The sequence below is a fragment of the Orycteropus afer genome, unplaced genomic scaffold (assembly GCF_000298275.1).
Source record: "Orycteropus afer afer isolate SDZICR_OR568_19922 unplaced genomic scaffold, OryAfe1.0 scaffold00292, whole genome shotgun sequence".
NCBI classification, from domain to species: domain Eukaryota; kingdom Metazoa; phylum Chordata; class Mammalia; order Tubulidentata; family Orycteropodidae; genus Orycteropus; species Orycteropus afer.
The window spans coordinates 894,123-904,342 of NW_006921879.1; the positions used below are offsets into that span (position 1 = coordinate 894,123).

The 10,220-nt window shown below is 47.2% G+C and overlaps 3 non-coding genes across 3 annotated transcripts; all 3 read right to left on the reverse strand.

Annotated features, from left to right (window-relative positions):
* Positions 1-4,498: 4,498 nt before the first annotated feature.
* On the reverse strand, positions 4,499-4,587 carry TRNAY-GUA. Its single transcript is given in 2 exon segments — positions 4,499-4,534; positions 4,551-4,587. It is a non-coding gene; the product is annotated as a tRNA-Tyr (tRNA).
* Positions 4,588-5,966: 1,379 nt separating this feature from the next.
* TRNAY-GUA lies at positions 5,967-6,056 on the reverse strand. The gene is given in 2 exon segments: positions 5,967-6,002; positions 6,020-6,056. It is a non-coding gene; the product is annotated as a tRNA-Tyr (tRNA).
* Positions 6,057-8,976: 2,920 nt separating this feature from the next.
* On the reverse strand, positions 8,977-9,066 carry TRNAY-GUA. The gene is given in 2 exon segments: positions 8,977-9,012; positions 9,030-9,066. It is a non-coding gene; the product is annotated as a tRNA-Tyr (tRNA).
* Between the last annotated feature and the right edge of the window lie 1,154 nt (positions 9,067-10,220).

Genomic DNA, 10,220 nt, shown 5'->3' on the forward strand with positions numbered 1-10,220 from the left:
TGATACTGCCTCGGAAACCCAAGGAGGGGTCGCTATGAGTCGGGGCCGACTCGATGGCACATAACAACAACAACATCCTATTTATATGATCCCATCCTTTATTTCTTTAAATATTTCATCCATAGTGATTTTGTATTGTTTAGCTGAAAATTTCAATATCTTAAGGCTTATAAGTATAAATCTTCTTTTCTCCCCTGTTGCTTTTTCTCTGTTTGATGACTTTTTAAGCAAAAGCTTGGTTTTGGTTTATCTTTATTTGTAGAAAAACTGAGAACCTGAACTCAAGGTCCTCACCTTCAGATAGTATTTGCCTTGCCTCTGCCTGCAACCAGGCTGCCTCTCTGCATTCATTTCAGACCACCTGGAGGGTGTCTTAGTTACCAAGTGCTGCTATGAAAGAAATATCACACATGGGTGGCTTTAACAAACAAAAATTCACTTTCTTACAGTTTAAAAGTTTGAATTCAGGATGCCAGTTTTAGGAGAAGGCTTTCTCTCTGTGTCAGCTCTGGGAGAAGGTCTTGGCCTCCTTTCAACATCTATTGGACCCAGCATTCCTTGGAGATCTCCATGTGTCTTGGCATCAGTCCTCTCAACGGACAAGGAGAAGGTTCTCTGCGCAGGGATCAGGGTCCCAAAGAGGCACTCCACTCCCCCTCTCTGCTCACTTCTCTCTCCTTTTATCTCTTGTAAGATAAAAGGTGATACAGGCCACACACCAAGGAAACTCTCCTGACATAGGTTCAGAGACACTCTGACTTCAGAGTAAGAGAGATGCATCCCACCCTAATTCTGCCTCATTAACATAACAAATATAAACTAATTCTCTTTAACATAGCCTAATCCTGTCTCTCTAACTACAGGCAGAGGTTAGGATTTACCACACATCACAAAATGGAGGATAATCACACAATACTGATAATAATAGCCTAGCCAAATTGACACTTTTTTTTTTTAAATTGTGATTTGGGTGAAAGTTTACAGAGCAAATTCACTTTCCATACAGCAGTTCACACACATATTGTCTCATGACATTGACTACAATTCACCCTAGTGCAACAGCTCCCCTCCCACTTCTCCCGATAGTTATCTCTTCCCTGATTGACACATATATTTGAAGAATGCAATTCAATCCATGACTGAGAGTCACAGCTTAATGAAGAAGTCTCAGGCTAAACTTTCGTACTTTGTTGCCAGCCCCAAGTCCAGCCACCCCACTTCTCCAGCACACTCACTCAACTACAATAAAGATATGAGCACCTGCCTTCAGGGAAATTATGCCATCCAGTGTGCATAATACCACATTTCTGCTCATGTTATGATGGGGAAGGGAACTTGGAGATTTCCTTTATTTTCTGAAAATGTATACCTGTAATAAAGATTTATTTTATGCATAGTCTAGTTAGTTGTAGCAGAAGTACCTCTTTGCCCAACAAAAGCAGAGCAAATACTCGAATGATGTTATAGCTCTGGACATTATACCAAGTTTTCTCAACTTCTGCATTACTGACATTTCGAGACTGATAACTCATTTGGGGGGGGGGTGCATTGTAGGAGGTTTTCCAACATTCCTGTCCTCTACCCACTAGATGCAACCCTCTCCCAGTTATGACAATCAAAAATCTCTCCAGACATTTTCAGACATACCCTAGGAGACAAAATGGCCCTTGGTTGAGAACCATTGATGTATAGATAATGCAAACAAGTTCTCCAAGCTGGAATCAAATTCGTCATCTAAGGATGTCTATAGAACAATACATAATCTTCTCCTCTACCATCCACTAGAAATGTCAAAGGCCATGTGAATTTATTGAGTGACTTGTTGCTTCTTATTGGATATCTAAACAACAAATGAGCTGTTTTATATTGGGGCAAATTGGAGAAATGAAGAGAGTACAGGTATCTCAGCAGAGGGTCAGGAGCCTGTAAGGAGTTTGCTTTCCTTCAAGTTTAAAGTTTGAAGCTGGGCTCATCCCAGCTATCCTCCTTGCACTCTAGTAGGCCCATTCCTTCAGGGCAAAAGGTCTGTCTGATACCCTGAATCCAGCCTTGCCTTTGCTCTTCAACTGCTTGCTCAAGGTTATGCAGCATGATGAGGCAAGGACAGAGACCATGGGTGTCCAGGTTGCTTTCAGAACCCAACAGGTTTACAATTCATAGACCTCTTTCCCAATGGCTTGACTGCCCACACCAAAGGGACCTCAGATCAACCAAGTTTAATGTGCCCCCACCCCTCATGTGACTGGTTGTTCAGGATGCTGATGACACCAAACTAAATAAGACATTGTCTCAGACCTAAGGAGCTCACTGCTTATGAGGATGTTAAAGCATAATATCAATATAGCATGACAGGTGAAAATAATTAGAGGATAATTAAGGGCCACCAAAGAGACAAGGAAGAGAAGAACCAAACTGAGACTTGGGGAGCTAGGAAAAAAAAAAAAAAAAAAAATTGTGGTAAAGATGATCCTGAGATGAGTAACTGAGAATGTCAGAAGGAATTTCACAAAAAAGGCAGAGGGGTTAAAGCAGAGAGAGCACCTGGTTATCCCTTTGTGTTTGTAAGCCTGTGAAACATGGTCCATTTCAGCTAAATCAGAGAGTTGAGGTGGTGAATAGAAATGATTAAACTGATTATTTCAAAAGTGATCTTTTTTTAACCTCTAATATTTTCACTAAAAATATCAAGGAGAGAAGGAGGAAAACTACATCTGTAAGAAGAAGAGTATTCCCCATCTTCTAGGGCAGTGTTGATCTTCAATTGAATGTGGGGTTATGCTGCAGGACAAAGAGAAAGGAACTCACTTGCCTTTTTTGTGACTTACAATTCTGCTGTATTCTCTGAGTTATAATGAAACTGGGCTACAACAGTAGGAAAACAAAGTGATGTGCCTAATAGTAAATTGCTTGTCCTTTGTTCTTTTATCCTGAGGCATGGTCTCAGACGCTGTTCTTCTTCCTTGTAAAAAGGCATGCCTTCTCATCTTGAAGAGGCTGAGTCATACAGTTACTCTTTGTGGCTACCAGCAGGTCAGCCTCCAAAGCCCCACTCTTCGCTGTTTTGGGAAGTGTCTGCAATGTGCTCAGTTGTTTATGGCCTAATCAGGCTCTGATACTGAAATGAATGGCCCTTCAAAATGTTCCCAGACATCTTGATTTGTGTAAAATAAAGGACTAGAACACAAAAGATGGACCTGAAAAGTTTGTACCTCTCATCCACCATTAGGAAAAGACTATACACATTTATCCATAGTCCCTTTAACCACAACTGTTTGGAAAATCTTCCACATGGGTCATCTTTCTAGCCTTGGATCACATTTATTTTCATAACCAGTATTAGCCTGAGTGCAGGGATGGAGAAGAGTGAAAAAAGGCTTTGTTTTCAATTAATCACATTATTTAAAGGTATAAAGATTTCAGAACTTCATTTATGAGCTCATTTACCACGGGGGATGCCCCACATAGAGGATTAATGTCTAAGAAAGGCCACCAGTTGATGAAGAGATGAGACCATGGGGGCTGAGTAAAAGAGAGAATATTTAGAGATCTTCAGTGAAATTGTCCCAATCCCTATTCCTGCCAAATCTGAAAAGGAACAATGTCCTTCATTAAATATAAGATTTTTTTCTCAGCATCAGCAATGAGTCTTTCTTCATCGGTCAGATTCTAGAAGCCAGAGAACCTCAAAGCTTGGAAGAGAGTAGAGGGGAATGTGGAAGAACATGTTCATCATCTACTTGTTCTTCTGCTATATAGGGGCAGGAGGTTTACTGCACATATAAAGTGAAACAGCTGTGATGTCCTCTTTGAAAATCACAAGGGTAACTGAAAATTCTTCCAATTATTTCTGGAACGTGCACCTGTTGGAAAGCCTTGTCTATTATGAGATATGATAAAATTCCTAGCATAATTTTTTTAATTTCATTTTCCAGTTTCCAATGCATTAGTCTTGCTGTGAAGTGACGTAAGAAGGTCTTGGTATAGAAGGGACCCCACACAGAGGCAGCCCACTGAAGGCTGAAGAGGATGCTGCCATCGGAAGAGGACATGTGAGAATACAGGTGGGAAAGGTCTGGGGCAGCTTGCAAGGAGACAACACAAATCCAGAAACAGATACTAACTGCACTTGGAGTTGAAAGCCTGAAAAATGCTTTCAGTGCTCTGCAGTTGAATAAGGTGACAGTAGCAGAGACTCCAACACCTAAGGGCCACACTCACAACAGGGGATGCTCCCAGTTTTTGTCACAGCTACCTGTGGTGAGGCTGTAAGGAAACGAAGAGGCAGAGGTGGACTGTTTTGAACTGAAGGGCATACTTGGAAGATGCAAAGAAGAATCAGGTGTGCTTCCTCCTGGGACAGCGCATGCCTATGCTCCAGGATGGAGTGCTTGGTTTTTGCCTGTCGGAATGGTGCGTTACTACAGGGCAAGGGAGTCGTCAGGCAGAGGAAAGGTGGGGCTAGAGGAGCACTGTGGTTTTTGCAAAAGTGCCAGGCACCTCCTTCGAGCCGGAGTCGAACCAGCGACCTAAGGATGTCCACAAAGTACCAACTACAGTCCTCCGCTCTACCAACTGAGCTATCGAAGGGTGCACGCAGCGGTCCCTGGGATATTTCTTTCAAGAGAGCCAGGAGGCCAAGTCACCCAACAGCTTTGGGTCCCAAATGCCGTCAGTTAGTCAGAACCCATCTTTGGAGAGTCTCCAGCTCACGTTGCTAGAGCGCGCCTTTACTGGCAGAGCAGCTATTCTGCGCCCATTTTTCGCTGCTGTTTGGTTGCAGCGGGGCACCCCTTGGTGACGAGTTTAAAGATCTCTAAGGCCCTTCGCTGTGTGTCGCCTCATTGATTCCACTGTCACTTTACCTGTGCGGATGTTGGCTCTGGAAGGGGGGAGGTCCTGGCGAGTAGCAAGGTGTGGGGAGAGGTGATGGAAGAAGGAGGAGAATCCAGTTACTGGCAGGCGGCTGCAAACCTCTCCAGTCCGGCGGAGGTCCCCAAACTCGGACCCTCTCAGAGCCTGGCTTCCTCCAAGGCCAGGTCTGGCCCCCCTCCTGTGGGCTTAGCTGGGGAGGACAGTTTTTCCGCAATGGGGTTGGTTGTCAAGTGAGGACATGAGTCCAGACTGGGGGTACACATTATGGCCAGCGGGGGCTTCTGTGCGCTACTCTGCCGGTTCGTGTATCCTGATCTATCTGTATATGGCGCTGTTTTCTTATGTCGGTCAAAGTTATTCACATGTGCATGGAAAGGCACTTGTGGCCGGATGAGGCAGGAACAGATGTTCAGGTTGATGTTGCTTGTCCTGGACCAAGGGACAAAGGGACAGATTACCCAACAGGCAAAGTAAGCCTGTGCTTAGAGTATCGACAAAACAGGGGCATCAGGTGTCCAAAGCAAAGACCCATAGATGCCAAGCAGACAGGACACAGGAAAAAGAGCACTGCAGTGTAAGGGAACTGGCTTGAAATTGATACCAGCTCCAGTGTATGTGAAAGTGCTGGTAGGAAATAAGGTTCAAGTGCAAGATTGTTTACACTCTGAGACCCCTACCACTTTAACACTTTCATTGACATCGGTTACATTTTTAAAAAAGTTACATCATGGATAGCTATGACATACACACATGCACACATATATGTACATATATGTAACTCACAGAATGTGTGAGTAAGCAGAAGACAGGGCACCACAGATTGTGAGAGTTGTATGAGAAGGAGAAAGGGCATAGGAAGTTTGTAGGTGGGTTCACTGTGCTATAAGGAAGAACCAGAGTGGCACTATTTGAGCTGAAGAGTATGTCTGGAGTACAGGAAGAATCAAGTGTGTTTCCTAGGACCCCGAAAATATATCAGTGTTATAGGAAGGCTTGCCTGGCTTTCTTGGTCAGAATCAGGATGACGCGTTGCTACAGGGCAAGAGAGGTGGAAATAGATTTGCATTGTGGTTATTGCAAAAGCACCTAGCACCTCCTTCGAGCCGGAATCGAACCAGCGACCTAAGGATGCCCGCAAGTATTCCATCTACAGTCCTCCGCTCTACCAGCTGAGCTATCGAAGGGTGCTTGCTGCTACAGCTGGGGTATTTTCCCAGGTGCCTTCGGTTGGCTGGAACCTACCCTTAGAGATAGGCGGGCAAACGTCGCTAGGGCGCGCCTTTCCTATTGGAGAAGATACTCTGCGCTCGGTTTCTACTGGCTCCTGGTTGCATCAGGGCACGCTGTAGTGGAGATTTTAAAATTGTCTTGGTGCCCTTCAATGTGATCTCATCGACCCTACCCCTATCTGCACTCGCGTAGGTAACAGTGTAGGAGTGAAAGAAGAAAGGGCGAAAGCAGGTGGGAGGGTCCCAGAGTGTGGCGAGTTGGTGTGGGAAGAGGTGGTGAAAGAAAAAAGAACCGAAACGGCCACTGGGGCGGGTGACTGCAAACCTCACAGACGCTGTAATACACAAATCAAACCCTGACTGGGAACAAGTTTGGTGGTGCAGTGCTTAAAGCATTGGCCTGCTAAGCAGAAGGTCTAGCGGTTCAATGCCATCACCTGCTCCAGGGAACTCGGGGCAGTTATTTTGGTTTATTACCGTGGATTCGATTCCCACTCCTAGCGATCCTGTAGGGCAGAATAGAACTGCCCTATAGGCTTTCCAAGGCTGTGGTCTTTACGGAAATCTACTGCGCCCAGGAGTCTGCCGCGGAGCTGCTGGTGGGTTCAAATCGTGCACCTTTCTGTTAGCAGGTGAGCACTTAACCACTGCTCCACCAAGGCTCCTTAGAAGCCCCCACAGGCCCTGCCTCGTGGAGCCTTGCTTCCCCCAGGTCCTAGTGTGGCCTCTCCTTCCTACCCTCTCTGACAGACGTTGCTCCTGTTTTCCACAATGAAGCTTGCTGCCAAATGAGGAAGGATGAGTCTGGTGCCAGGCAGGGTACCTACTCTACGCCTGTCGGAGCCTGGTGTCCGTGGTAGCCAGCAGGGGCTTCCGTGCCCTCTCTGCCCGCCTGTGGATCCTCATCATTTAATGGAGGCGGCTGCTTCCTCAAGGTTTTGAGGGATGTCAAGGCAAGGGCTGAGACCACAGGTATCCGAGTTGCTTTCAGACCTCTCTACCAATGGCTTGACCAGCCACACCGAAGCCACTTCAGGTCATCAGAGTTTGACACCCTTCGGCTGCACCCTCTACTTAACTGGTTGTAAGGAGGACCTCTGTTGTCCAGGGGCACTTCCTCCTGCTGCTCTCTGTCCCGCCCCAGTGGGAAGGGGGAGTGCAGGGGTCCAGGTCCCTAAATGCACCCAAGCATGGTTCCAAAAGGCCCTGGCGGCTGAACTTCCCGTCGGGGGAGAATGGCCAATAAAGGCTGAGGTTGCATCTTCTGTTCAGCAGACAGTGATGTTCAAGGCTGGCATCTCTCTCTTCCTGTTGCAGAGCTTTACAGTCTTCTCCAAAGTCACCTGTGTGTGCCCACAGACATGCTGTCATAATCCACAGGAGACTGGAGAGGCTGCTGCACAACCATCCACTAGGAGTGCTGTCTGAGAGGGAGGTAGGGGTGGGAGAACTGGGAGCAAAGGCAGGAGACTAGGCAGCAGACCAGAGTGGTTTGGAGGAAGGGAAATCACATTCGGGAACCCAACCTCCATGTGAAGTCCAGAATCTGAAAAACCCTTTCTGGCAGCAAGATAGGGCATGGCAATTGAGGCAGGTGCCCCAGAGCCTCAAGGACTCATACTCCTAACCCAGGATGCTTCTGGTGTCTTCTTTTCTCTATTATCCAACTGCACACATCTCTGGCATTTTCAGTTTGGAGCCAGAGATGAGATCAAGGTCGCCTCTCTGTTTTCCTCTTTGCACCCACAGCCCATTCCTTATATAATGTGCAGCCCACTTCCTGCTTCAGGCTCACTGATCTTCCCTCTGGGGCTCCTGCAACTCAGCCCTGAGGGCCCAGTACAAAAGGGAGCCAGGCCAACCCACTAGTGGTGTATGTCCTTTGTCACATGGGATCTGGTATCCAGGCCATGTTTTAGTGGCACTCAACCCTTGGACCAGACCGACCTTCTCCTAACCCTAGAAACTTGGAGTTCTTTTCAGGCCTGCACGTTTGCTTCCTGGCAGTACCAGAAGTTGCTGGACATTCATTGCAGCTAGTTTCCTCAGCATTGAACAGCATGTAAGAATCACCGTTCCTCTAGCAAAAGCTTCACTTCTCCAGTACAGTCAGAGGGGGTGCAGGTGCTTGTAAGGTAAGACCTGCTCGAGGCTTTGTATCCTCACACTGACAGGCAACTTGAATGAGCCACTGGGTATCCTCTTGATGGACATCTTCTTGATGACCACTCAGGCCAACTGACAGCCTTCCCCCGGGTTGTCCTCCTGACATGGGGGCTTCAGTAGGTGCTGAGTAGGCAGGCAGATGGAGTTTCTCAGGGTGGCTGATCAGCCCACAGGTGATTAATCATGGGCATGATGAGAGATTTTTGGGTGTACTGATAGACATATAAGACATGGAGAAATTTATGGACATATGAGAGAGAAAAGGCAAGAGACAGGGAGACAGAGATACAGAGAGTAAGAAGGAGGGAGGGATGGTGAGAGCCACCGAGAGAAAGACAGGATAGAGAAGTTTTCAGTAAGGATGCCATGGTATTTGCTGACCAATTCCTGCCAGCCTCTAGAGTTACATCATGGGTAGCTAGTTTGTCCACTTACATGTAAAAGAATTTGTCAATGGTAAGCAAAGTGCTGATGCCAGGTGGACTAGGAGCTGTATGAGAATCATAGAAAAAAGTCAAAAGTATGTTTCTCCAAAGTATATTTGGAAAGCATCAAGAATGATCAGATGTGTTCCCTGGGACTACCACCAGTTCCTGGCTTTCCTCTGACAGAATTGGGATAGTGCATTGCTGCAGGCCAAGGAGGTCATCAAGTAGAGGAGAGGTGGGGCTACACGTGCACTGTGGTGGTAGCAAAACTGTTAAGTACCTCCTCCGAGCCGGAATCGAACCAGCGACCTAAGGATGTCCGTGCATGTCTTGCCTACAGTCCTCCGCTCTACCAGCTGAGCTATCGAAGGGCACATGTCTTCATAGCTGGAATATTTTCCCAGATGCCTTCGGTTGGTTGGAACCTACCTTTGGAGAGACGCCAGCGCACGTCGCTAGAGCTGGCCTCTCTGTGGCGATAGATCTGCGCCTTTGACCTCTAGGGTTGGTCGCAGCAGGGCACGCGGGGGTGGCGATTTTAAAGATGTCTTGGGGCCCGTCGTTGTAATCTCATCGACCTCCCTTTCACCTGTATGCGAGGAATGATAGCCCTGGGGGGAGAGGGTCTTACTGAGAATGATAGGTCCCAGGGAGTGATGAGATAGATATGAGGAGCTGTGGAGGAACTGTGGAGAACCAGAACTCTGGTAGCATAGTGGTTAAAGCACTTGACTGCTAACCAGAAGGCTGGCAACCCGCCAGCCACTCCTCGGAAGGAAGGTTGGGCAATCCTACTTCCGTAGTGATACTGCCTCGGGAAACCTCGACGGCACATAACAATAACAACATACTAAGTGCAGAGATCTACTTGAAGTTATCTGTCTCTATTTAGCTCCCACAACTTTGCCAGCTCAGGGGTAGGAGGCTACGATCTGCCGGCGTCCTGTAGAGGCCCCCAAACAGACACCGCTCTCAGAGCCTTGCTTCCCTCAGAGCCAGGTCTAGCTACTCGCTTTTATCCACTATTACCAACATGTGTTCGGTTTTTCACAATGAGGCTTGCTGCTAGGGAGGGAAAAAGGATACGGCGCCGGGAGGGAACCATGCTTCAAGCCTGGCTGAGGCCGGTCTGGATTAGTGGGGGCTTGGGTGTCTTTTTCTGACACATGTGGATGATTTGATAGTGGCGGCCGCTTCCTCGAATAGGTTAAAGTTATATGGTTTTGCTTCCATGAAAAGACACCTGTGGTGGAAGGGGGCAGGTAAGAGAACATAGCTGTTGGATTGTGCTGCTTGTTCTGGATGGAAGTCTTAGGCCAAGCTTTCAGCGCCCACCTGGCGTGTGTGACTAGGGGCGGATTAATCCCTAAACACGGTATGCACTGGCTTGCACTGAGTAAAATAAGCACCGGCTTCATTTATTTATTTGCTGAACTGTGGCAAGCAATTTCACATGAGTTTCACCACATAGCTGATGTGATGTGGGACAGATGAACTTGTTGTTGTTGTTGTTTCCCGTCGAGTC